Here is a 9,904-nt window from a genome sequence, read left to right on the forward strand (position 1 = left end):
TCCACCTGCCAATGCAGGGGACATGGGTTCATGCCCCGGTCCGGAAAGATCACACATGCCATGGAGCAGCTAGGCCTGTGAGCCATGGCTGCTGAGCCTGCGCGTCCAGAGACTGTGCTCCACAACGGGAGAGGTCACAACAGTGAGAGGCCCGCGTACCGAAAAAAAAAAAATAAATGACACAGTAGACCAGACAAATCTAATTGATATTTATAGAACATTCCACCCCAAAGTGGCAGAATACACTTTCTTCTCAAGTGCACATGGAACATTCTTCAGGATAGATCACATCTTGGGTCACAAATCAAGCCTTGGAAAATTTAAGAAAATTGAAATTGTATCAAGTTTCTTTTCTAACCACAACGCTATGAGATTGGAAATCAGTTACAGGAAAAAAACTGTAAAAAACACAAATACATGGAGGCTAAACAGTGTGCTACTAAATAAGCAAGAGATCACTGAAGAAATCAAAGAAGAAATAAAAAAATACATAGAAACAAATGACAACAAAAACAAGATGATCCAAAACCTATGGGATGCAGCAAAAGCAGTTCTAAGAGGGAAGTTTAGAGCAATTCAATCTCACCTCAAGAAACAAGAAAAATCTCAAATAAACAAACTAAACCTACACTTAAAACAACTAGAGAAAGAAGAACAAAGAAAACCCAAACTCAGTAGAAGAAACCATAAAGATCAGAGCAGAAATAAATGAAATAGAAACAAAGAAAACAATAGCAAAGATCAATAAAACTAAAACTTTGTTCTTTGAGAAGATAAACAAAATTGATAAACCATTAACCAGATTCATCAAGAAAAAAAAGGAGAGGATGCAAATCAATAAAAATAGAAATGAAAAAGGAGAAATCACAACTGACACTGCAGGAACACAAAGATTATAGGACACTACTACAAAAAACTATATACAAATAAAATGGACAACCATGAAGAAGTAGACAAATTCTTAGAAAGATACTATTTCCCAAGACTGATCCAGGAAGAATTAGAAAATACAAACAGACTTATCACTAGTAATGAAATTGAAACCATAATTAAAAATCTTCCAACAAACAAAAGTCCAGGACCAGAGGGCTTCACAGGTCAATGCTATCAAACATTTAGAGAAGAGCTAACACCAATACTTCTCGAACTCTTCCACAAAATTGCAGAGGGAAAAACACTCCCAAATTCATTCTACGAAGCCACCATCACACTGATACCAAAACCAGAAAAAGATATCACAAAAAAAGAATATTATAAACCAATATCACTGATGAACATAGATGCAAAAATCCTCAACAAAATACTAGCAAACAGAATCCAACAGCACATTAAGAGAATCATACACCATGATCAAGTGGGGTTTATCCCAAGAATGCAAGGATTCTTCAATATATGCAAATCAATCAATATGATACACCACATTAAGAAATTAAGGAATAAAAACCATATGATCATCTCAATAGATGCAGAAAAAGCTTTTGACAAAATTCAACACCCATTTATGATAAAAACTCTCCAGAAAATGAGCATAGAGGGAACTTACCTCAACATAATAAAGGCCATATATGACAAACCGAGGGCAAACATCATTCTCAATGGTGAAAAACTGAAAGCATTTCCTCTAAGAGCAGGAACAAGACAAGGATGTCCAGTCTCACCACTCTTATTCAACATAGCTTTGGAAGTCCTAGCCATGGAAATCAGAGAAGAAAAAGAAATAAAAGGAATACAAATTGGAAAAGAAGAAGCAAAACTCTCACTGTTTGCTGATGACATGATATTATACATAGAAAATCCTAAAGATGCCACCAGAAAACTATTAGAACTAATCAATGAATTTGGTAAGGTTGCAGGATACAAAATTAATGCACAGAAATCTCTGGCATTCCTATACACCAACAATGAAAAATCAGAAAGAGAAATTAAAGGAAATATTCCCATTTACCACTGCAACAAAAAGAATAAAATACCTAGGAATAAACCTACTTAAGGAGGCAAAAGCCTTATACTCAGAAAACTATAAAACACTGATGAAAGAAATCAAAGATGACACAAACAGTTGGAGAGATATACCATGCTCTTAGATTGGAAGAATCAATATTGTGAAAAAGAGTATACTACCCAAAGCAATCTACAGATTGAATGCAATCCCTATCAAACTACCAATGGTGTTCTTCACAGACTTAGAACAAAAAATTTTACAATTCGTATGGAAACACAAAAGACACTGAATAGCCAAAGCAATCTTGAGAAAGAAAAAAGGAGTTGGAGAAATCAGGCTCCCTGACTTCAAACTATACCACAAAGCTACAGTAATCAAGAAAGTATGGTACTAGCATAAAAACAGAAATATAGATCAATGGTACAGGATAGAATGCCCAGAGATAAACCCACACACATATGGGCACCTAATTTATGAAAAAGGAGGCAAGAACACACAAGGGAGAAAAGACAGCCTCTTCAGTAAGTGGTGCTGGGAAAACTGGACAGCTACCTGTAAAAGAATGAAATTAGAACACTACCTAACACCATACACAAAAATAAACTCCCAGTGGATTAAAGACTTAAATGTAAGACCAGACACTATAAAACTCTTAGAGGAAAACATAGGAAAAACACTTTTTGACATAAATCACAGCAAGATCTTTTTTACCCACCTCTTAGAGTATGGGAATTAAAAACAAAAATAAACAAATGGGACTTAAACTTAAAAGCTTTTGCACAGCAAAGGAAACCATAAACAAGACAAAAAGACAACTCTCAGAATGGGAGAAAATATTTGCAAATGAAAAAACAGAGAATAAATCTCCAAAATATACAAACAGCTCATGGAGCTCAATATTTAAAAAAAAAAAAAATCTAGTTAAAAAATGGGTAGAAGACCTAAATAGACATTTCACCAAGGAAGACATACAGATGGCCAAGAGGCACATGAAAAGATGCTCAACATCACTAATTATTAGAGAAATGCAAATCAAAACTACAATGAGGTATCACCTCATGTCAGTCAGAACGGCCATTATCAAGAAATCTAGAAACAATAAATGCTGGAAAGGGTGTGGTGAAAAGGGAACCATCCTGCACTGTTGGTGGGAAAGTAAATTGATACAACCACTATGGAAAACAGTCTGGAGGTTCCTTAAAACACTAAAAATAGAATTACCATATTACCCAGCAATCCCACTACTGGGCATATACCCTGCAAAAACCATAATTCAAAAAGAGACATGTGCCACAATGTTCACTGCAACACTATTTACAATAGCCAGGACATGGAACCAACCTAAATGTCCATTGACAGATGAATGGATAAAGAAGATGTGGCACATATATACAATGGAATATTACTCAGCAATAAAAATAAATGAAATTAAGTTATTTGTAGTGAGGTGGATGGAACTAGAGTCTGTCATACAGAGTGAAGTAAGTCAGAAAGGGAAAAAACAAATACTGTCTGCTAGCACATGTACATGGAATCTAAAAAAAAAAAAAAAAGGTATTGATGAACCTAATTGCAGGGCAGGAATAAAGAGGTAGACATAGAGAATGGACTTTAGGACATGGGATAGGAGGGCGAAGCTGGGGCGAAGTGAGAGTAGCATCGACATATACACTACCGAATGTAAAATAGTTGGCTGGTGGAAAGCAGGAGCACAGCACAGGGAGATCGGCTTGGTGGTTTGCGATGACCTAAAGGGGTGGGATAGGGAGGATGGGAGGGAGGCTCAATAGGGAGGGGATATGGGGACATGTGTATGCATATGGCTGATTTGTTTTGTTGTGCAACAGAAACTAACACAGTATTATGCAGCAATTACACTCCAATAAAGATCTATTAATTAATTAATTTTAAAAAGTCATGGGGATGTAATGTACAGCACAGGAAATAGTCAATAATACTGTAATAAGTTTGTATGATGACAGATGGTTACTAGACTTAGTGTGGGTGATCAATCTGTAGTGTATATAAATCAAATCACTATGCAGAACACGTGGAACTAATATATATTGTATGTCAATTATACTTCAATAAAAAAGAATACATCTCTAAAAAGAACTCTGAGTAAGACTTTAACGAAGTTCCTTGTGTTTGAATATAATGCCTAGAATTTTTTCTGCTCACTTCCCAGCTCCCACATATACTTCAGAGGGTTGATGTTCCTACTCAAGTCACTACCACACAAAATAGATTCTTATCATATTCCACTTGTTAACAAAACAAGACATTTTATTTAAAAAAAAAATAAGAAGTAGGGTATTAGGAGTTAATATATGTTAAGACAAATTCTAAGCCTGTAAGCTGCTTCTTACAGCCCTCCTGATTCTCCAAGGAAACACCAGGCTGTGCACAGGCTGGTGCGCACTCTGCATCAGCGTTTGTGTTTCTAGGGCTCTGGGAGCACGTGGCTGTGTGCATTTCAGGCTCTGGGCTGTAAAAGGGGCCCTGAGCTTTAATAAGCCCCTCCGCTCCCCGCCCCCTTCCCAGCCCTGGTCTCTGAGGCTCTGCCTCCAGCACTGAGAGTCTGGGAGGCTGCACTGGTATGCTCACGGGTGTCATGCGGCCGGTGGCCAGCAGGGGGCGGCGACACTTAGTGGCTTCCCAGCTTTGGGACTCCAGGTGGCAGAATTGGTAAGAACAGCAGAGGCGCCCTGCCATCCTCAGAGCGGCTCACCACTATGCTTTCCAACCCTTGTTCTCCATCTCCACCCCATGTCTGATGTAGAAATAGATACCAGTAATGAGTAATAAGTACCATTAGTATTAACTACTATATAGTTAACAGTCTGTAATAAATAGCTGTTATTAGCAACAATAATCTATATTCTTATCACACTTTAGTCTTAATCTAGACAATTCTTCTCTGGTTGCCTGAGTTCAGGCAAGAAGATGAGGCCAACTGTTTACCGAATCAGAGCAGAGGGGGCGAGGGAGGCCAGTCCTCACCTGGGAGTGGCTCTAATGGGCACAGCCTGACTCACAGGTCTCACGACCAACAAGCCTTTGGGTACATTTCTGATCCAATGCTAATGGTTCCAGTGATAAGTCTTACTGTGTGTTTGTACTTTAACCTCGACCACTAAGACAGTAGGACATTGGGTAGCAGACCAGGGAAACCCGCACTCATCTTAAGAAGGGACAGAGGAAAAAAGACTCTACTGATAAAGCCTTTCTTGTCTTAGTGACCAGCAGACAGCAGATGTAGTGACAAGCATGTGGGTTCATGATAAGACCCTTGAAATGAGTGGTGACATCATCTCAGCTCCCCTTCCCTATCCTCCTCTGGAAAACGGGCTTTCACAACATGGGGATCTTGCTTAACAGACTTGCATGTTTTTATTTGTTTTTATCTAGATACCTTACTGTCATTGCCGTCTGCATAGACCGTCAGGCTGCAGAGGGCCCATAAGGCACAGCTACTCGTCACTACATGCCTACAGGCATGCACTGTGCTGATGCTGCCGTTGTTCATGTTATCACTCCCCAGACAGGAATGAGCCGCCAACGCATGTCAGAAGTGGTGTCAGCATCATTTCTGTAAAATCAAGGTGTCATGATCTTTGCTGTTGAGGATTACAGTTGCGGGGGGAGGGGGCTCCAGTGTGATACTGTGAGTGCTGTGAATGTGGGGAGCACAGAGGCCACCCAGAGCATCTCTGATCCATACTTGGGGCCAGAGAAGACTAAAGGAGGCATCACTTGAGCTGAATCTTGAAGGATAAGTAGGAGACAGGTAGATGGACAAAAGTCAGGGGGCATTTCAGGGCAAGAACAACATCACCAGACAGAGGTACACTATTCACTAATGCCAATCTGAATGTCATGTAAAGAAAACCGAAGAGTCGTACAGCCCTCTGACCAGAAGTCAGGAAAGTTGGGGTCATGTCCTGGCACTGTCCACAGCTTTGTGAAACTGGTTTGCCCATTCATTTAAATGTTGAGAGCTGGAGTTCAGGCTGGTTATGGTCAAAGGTGGACTGAGACCTAACTTGCTCTGGCTCTGTGTTTGGGGTTGACTTTAATCTTTAACGTGACATTTTTTTTTAAGTATACTTTTTTAAAAAATAAATTTATTTTATTATTATTTTTTAATTAATTTATTTTTGGCTGCATTGGGTCTTTGTTGCTATGCACGGGCTTTCTCTATTAGTGGCAAGCGGGAGCTACTCTTTGTTGTGGTGTGTGGGCTTCTCATTGTGGTGGCTTCTCTTGTTGTGGAGCAAGGGCTATAGGTACACAGGCTTCAGCAGTTGTGGCACGTGGGCTCAGTAGTTGCAGTTTGCGGGCTCTAGAGTGCAGGCTCAGTAGTTGTGGAGCACGGGCTTAATTGCTCTGTGGCATGTGGGATCTTCCAAGACCCGGGATCGAACCCACATCCCCAGCATTGGCAGGGAGATTCGTAACCACTGCACCACCAGGAAAATCCCTGAACATGACTTTTTGAAAGGCCTCAGAGTCCAGTTTCTTCTGGTTCATTCAGATATGATAGAGTTTGTGCTGCCCTGAGATGAAAAATAAATTCCTGAGCTGGGGGTACAGCAGGGCCTTAGGCAGGATTAGTCCTCCTCTGAGTCTCACCCTCAGCAGCCCAGTATTTCCTTAACTGATCAGAGCAAAGAGGGCTATGAGACCTTGTAGCACCATCCCTGCTCTCCCTCTCACCTCACATTCTGGAAATAGCTCCTGCCCTTCATGGACTGGTGCCTTTTACTCCTTAGATCCAGTGGCTTACAACCAACCTTGGTGTCTTCCTCTCAAAGAAGTCCTTTCCCCATTCCTGCCGGAAATCATCAGAGAAGTCAAGGAAAATGGAACTGAGCCAGAAATGTCAATTCTCATTCTTTGGCCAAATGATGACAAAAAGCCAAGGGCTTTATTCTCAGAAGCTGTTTAATGGAAAGTAGAAAGAGAAGTTTTAAAAGCATGAGGAAGTTATGAGAATTGGGGAGATTTTGCTTGAAGTTTTGACATTACATATTGTTCTTCTAACTTGAGTTCCCCATGACCTTGCAGGGTCCTATGGAGTTTCTCCATGAATTTTGAGGAAATGTTCTAATTATAATCAGTACTCTCCAGAGAGACTCACAGGCAAAGTGAAACATACCTGAGGGAATGTTATGAGTAAAACTCAAGAACTTTAAGTTCCACTGATGCTGAAAACTCAGCCTCTGTGCACCAGTGCCGAATTGAATCTCAGAGTTCTGGGTGAAGTAGAAGAGAATAGCCTTATTGCTTTGCCAGGCAAAGAGGGACACAGTGGGCTTCTGCCCTGAAAACTGTGTGTCCCCACCCAGGAGGATTTGGTGAGGAGTTTTATAGCAAAGGTTCAAGGGTGGGGTTGCTGATAAGATTAGGGTGTATACACAGCCTGCACTCCTTTAACCTGGCCTCAGGTGATCTACTGATCAGCTTCTGGGGTTCCTTTAATCTGGCCTTGGGTGGTCTTCTCTGGAATGAAGAATGCCAACATCTTCCATTTGTTGGGGGGTTTAGTTCTGTAAAGAGCTCAAAGATATTGTTAATGTTTATCCCTTGAGGCTGAACCAGGACCCTGCCCCAAGGCTGCACTATTGTTTCTTGACTGCTCCTCCCTTGTCTCTGAATCCCCTCCCTTCCCTGATTAACAGCTGTTTGAACCTGCCCTTTGGGACTCAGGGAAGTTCATGGAGGCTGGAGTCTGTTCCCTACAAACAAGGAACGGGGGACACAGAAAGGTTTCCATGCCCAGGAGCCCCACAGGGTCCTGCTCAGTTTCCTTACCAAGGAAATGTGGGAGGAAAAGGTAAAGGAGACAAAGACAGTAACCAGAACAAGGGGGTATTTTCAAGGGTTTCTTCTTGGAGCTGAAACTCCATTAAATATCACTTTTGTTTGCAATATAACCTCTGGGTTCAAAAAATCTCCCTTTGAGGGTATTCCCTGGTGGTGCAGTGGTTAGGACGCCAGGCTTCCATTGCAGGGGTTGCAGGTTTGATCCCTTGTCAAGGAAGCTGAGCAGCGCAGGAAAAAAAAAAAAAGCTACCTTTGAGATTTTCCTCTCCTTCATAACCCTTGAACTACATTTAAGTCCACAGGAAGCCTCTGTGTTTCTGATGGTATTTGGTCTAAGGCTGCCAGCTTGGGAAAACCTTTGTAGCTTATTGATGATTTAGGCAACACTGAGAATTAATGATGCATTGGGTGGAGTGTTTGAAATGAGATTAAGCTGTAGCAAAGCTAATTGTTGCATCAGCTTGAATGGATGAGGGATGGGCCAACTGCAGGGAGGAGGAAACGTCTTGCCTTCCTTGCCCTCAGGAAACTGCTTTTGAAAAGCAAACACCATGACTCCTTGACTGAGAATGGAGACTGAGTTTGGAAATCAGTTGATGAGTCTTCAACATTATAGCAAACACAGCTTCAGATATAAAGTGGTATCTGCTAATGAGAGCACACAGCTACTGTCATGAGGGGCTTCTTGCTGGAAGGCCAAGCTGAAGAGGGAGTGAGGGGATCTGTTGACTGATGTGATGAGAGCAAGGTCTTCCTTTTCTACCTGGGAATGTCCTTGGCCTTCAGCCCACCCTGTGTCTCGGTGCTAAATGCAACTCCACTGCAGAAAGAGGCATCTGTTGTGAGAAATAAAGATTATGTATACAACAATGCACAAGGCATAGAGAACACCTTTTGGAAGACATCCTTTCCATTTTTGCACTGTAATTGGAGCAAACTGCCACTTTGTACATGTCGTCAGTTGGCTCCAACATGTCCTGGAGTATGTTTGCTTTGGCCATTCTGAACATGAAACAAGACTGTATTCGCTGTCAGGTATGTCCTTGGGATCAGCTGATGGCAGGTGGCGGGCAGCCTGGCTGCAGCCCCTCCACTGCTGCTATTCCCTGTGCCTGGCTGCTCTTGCCTCCATGCTGTGAACAGCATGGTTATGAGAAGTTGATCCTCTAATTTCTGAGTCTTTCTGAACAAGGGATTTTCATAGAAGCTTCCAATTGTGTTGGGTCAGAGGCACCTCTGAGAAGTCAGTGCGACCCCCATGTATAATCTGGTCCCACAATGTGCCCTCTAAGAGAGTGATTCTCAAACCTGGCTGCATATCGTAGTTACCTGGGGAGTTTTTAAAACTCCAGATGCTCAGGCTGCACCTGATGCCGAAAACTCAGCCTCCGTGCACAGTGAAAAATTGACTGTCAGAGACAGAGTTTTGGGTGAAGTAGAAAAGAATAGCTTTACTGCTTTGCCAGGCAAAGGGACCACAGTGGGCTCATGCATGCCACAAAAACTGGGAGGACTTGGTGAGTTTTATAGCAGTGGTTCAAGGGCAGAGTTGCTGATAAGGATCAGGGTATGTACAGGGCCTGCAGTCCTCTAATCTGACCTCAAGTGGTCTCCTGATGAGCTTCTCAACATTATCAAACTGTGACCTTCTCTGGAACGAAGAATGCTACCATCTTCCGTATGTTGGGGGTTTTAGTTCTGTAGAAGAGCTCAAAGATATTGTTATATGCTTCCCTTAAGGCAGAACCAGGACCCTGCCCCAAGGCTGCACTATTGTTTCTTGCCTGCTCCTCCCCTGTCTCTGCATCCCCTCCCTTCCCTGATTAGCAGCTGTTTGAACCTGCCCTCAGGGAAGGTCATGGAGTTTAGAGTCTGTTCCCTACAGACAAGAAACAGGGGACACAGAAAGGCTTCTGTACCCAGGAGCTCCACAGGGTCCTGCTTGGTTTCACACCCAGGACAGTTTAATTAGATTCTTTTGAGGAGGGTTGCAGGCCCTAATATTCTTTAAAATATCTTGGTTGATTACAGCATGTAGCCAAGTTGGAGAACCAGTGCTCAGGCCTGTACCCTGACATGGTACTGGGACAAACAGCTGAGCTCAGCCCACACACAGGGGACCGTGGGACTAGA

The sequence above is a fragment of the Lagenorhynchus albirostris genome, chromosome 10, assembly GCF_949774975.1.
Source record: "Lagenorhynchus albirostris chromosome 10, mLagAlb1.1, whole genome shotgun sequence".
Classification (NCBI taxonomy): domain Eukaryota; kingdom Metazoa; phylum Chordata; class Mammalia; order Artiodactyla; family Delphinidae; genus Lagenorhynchus; species Lagenorhynchus albirostris.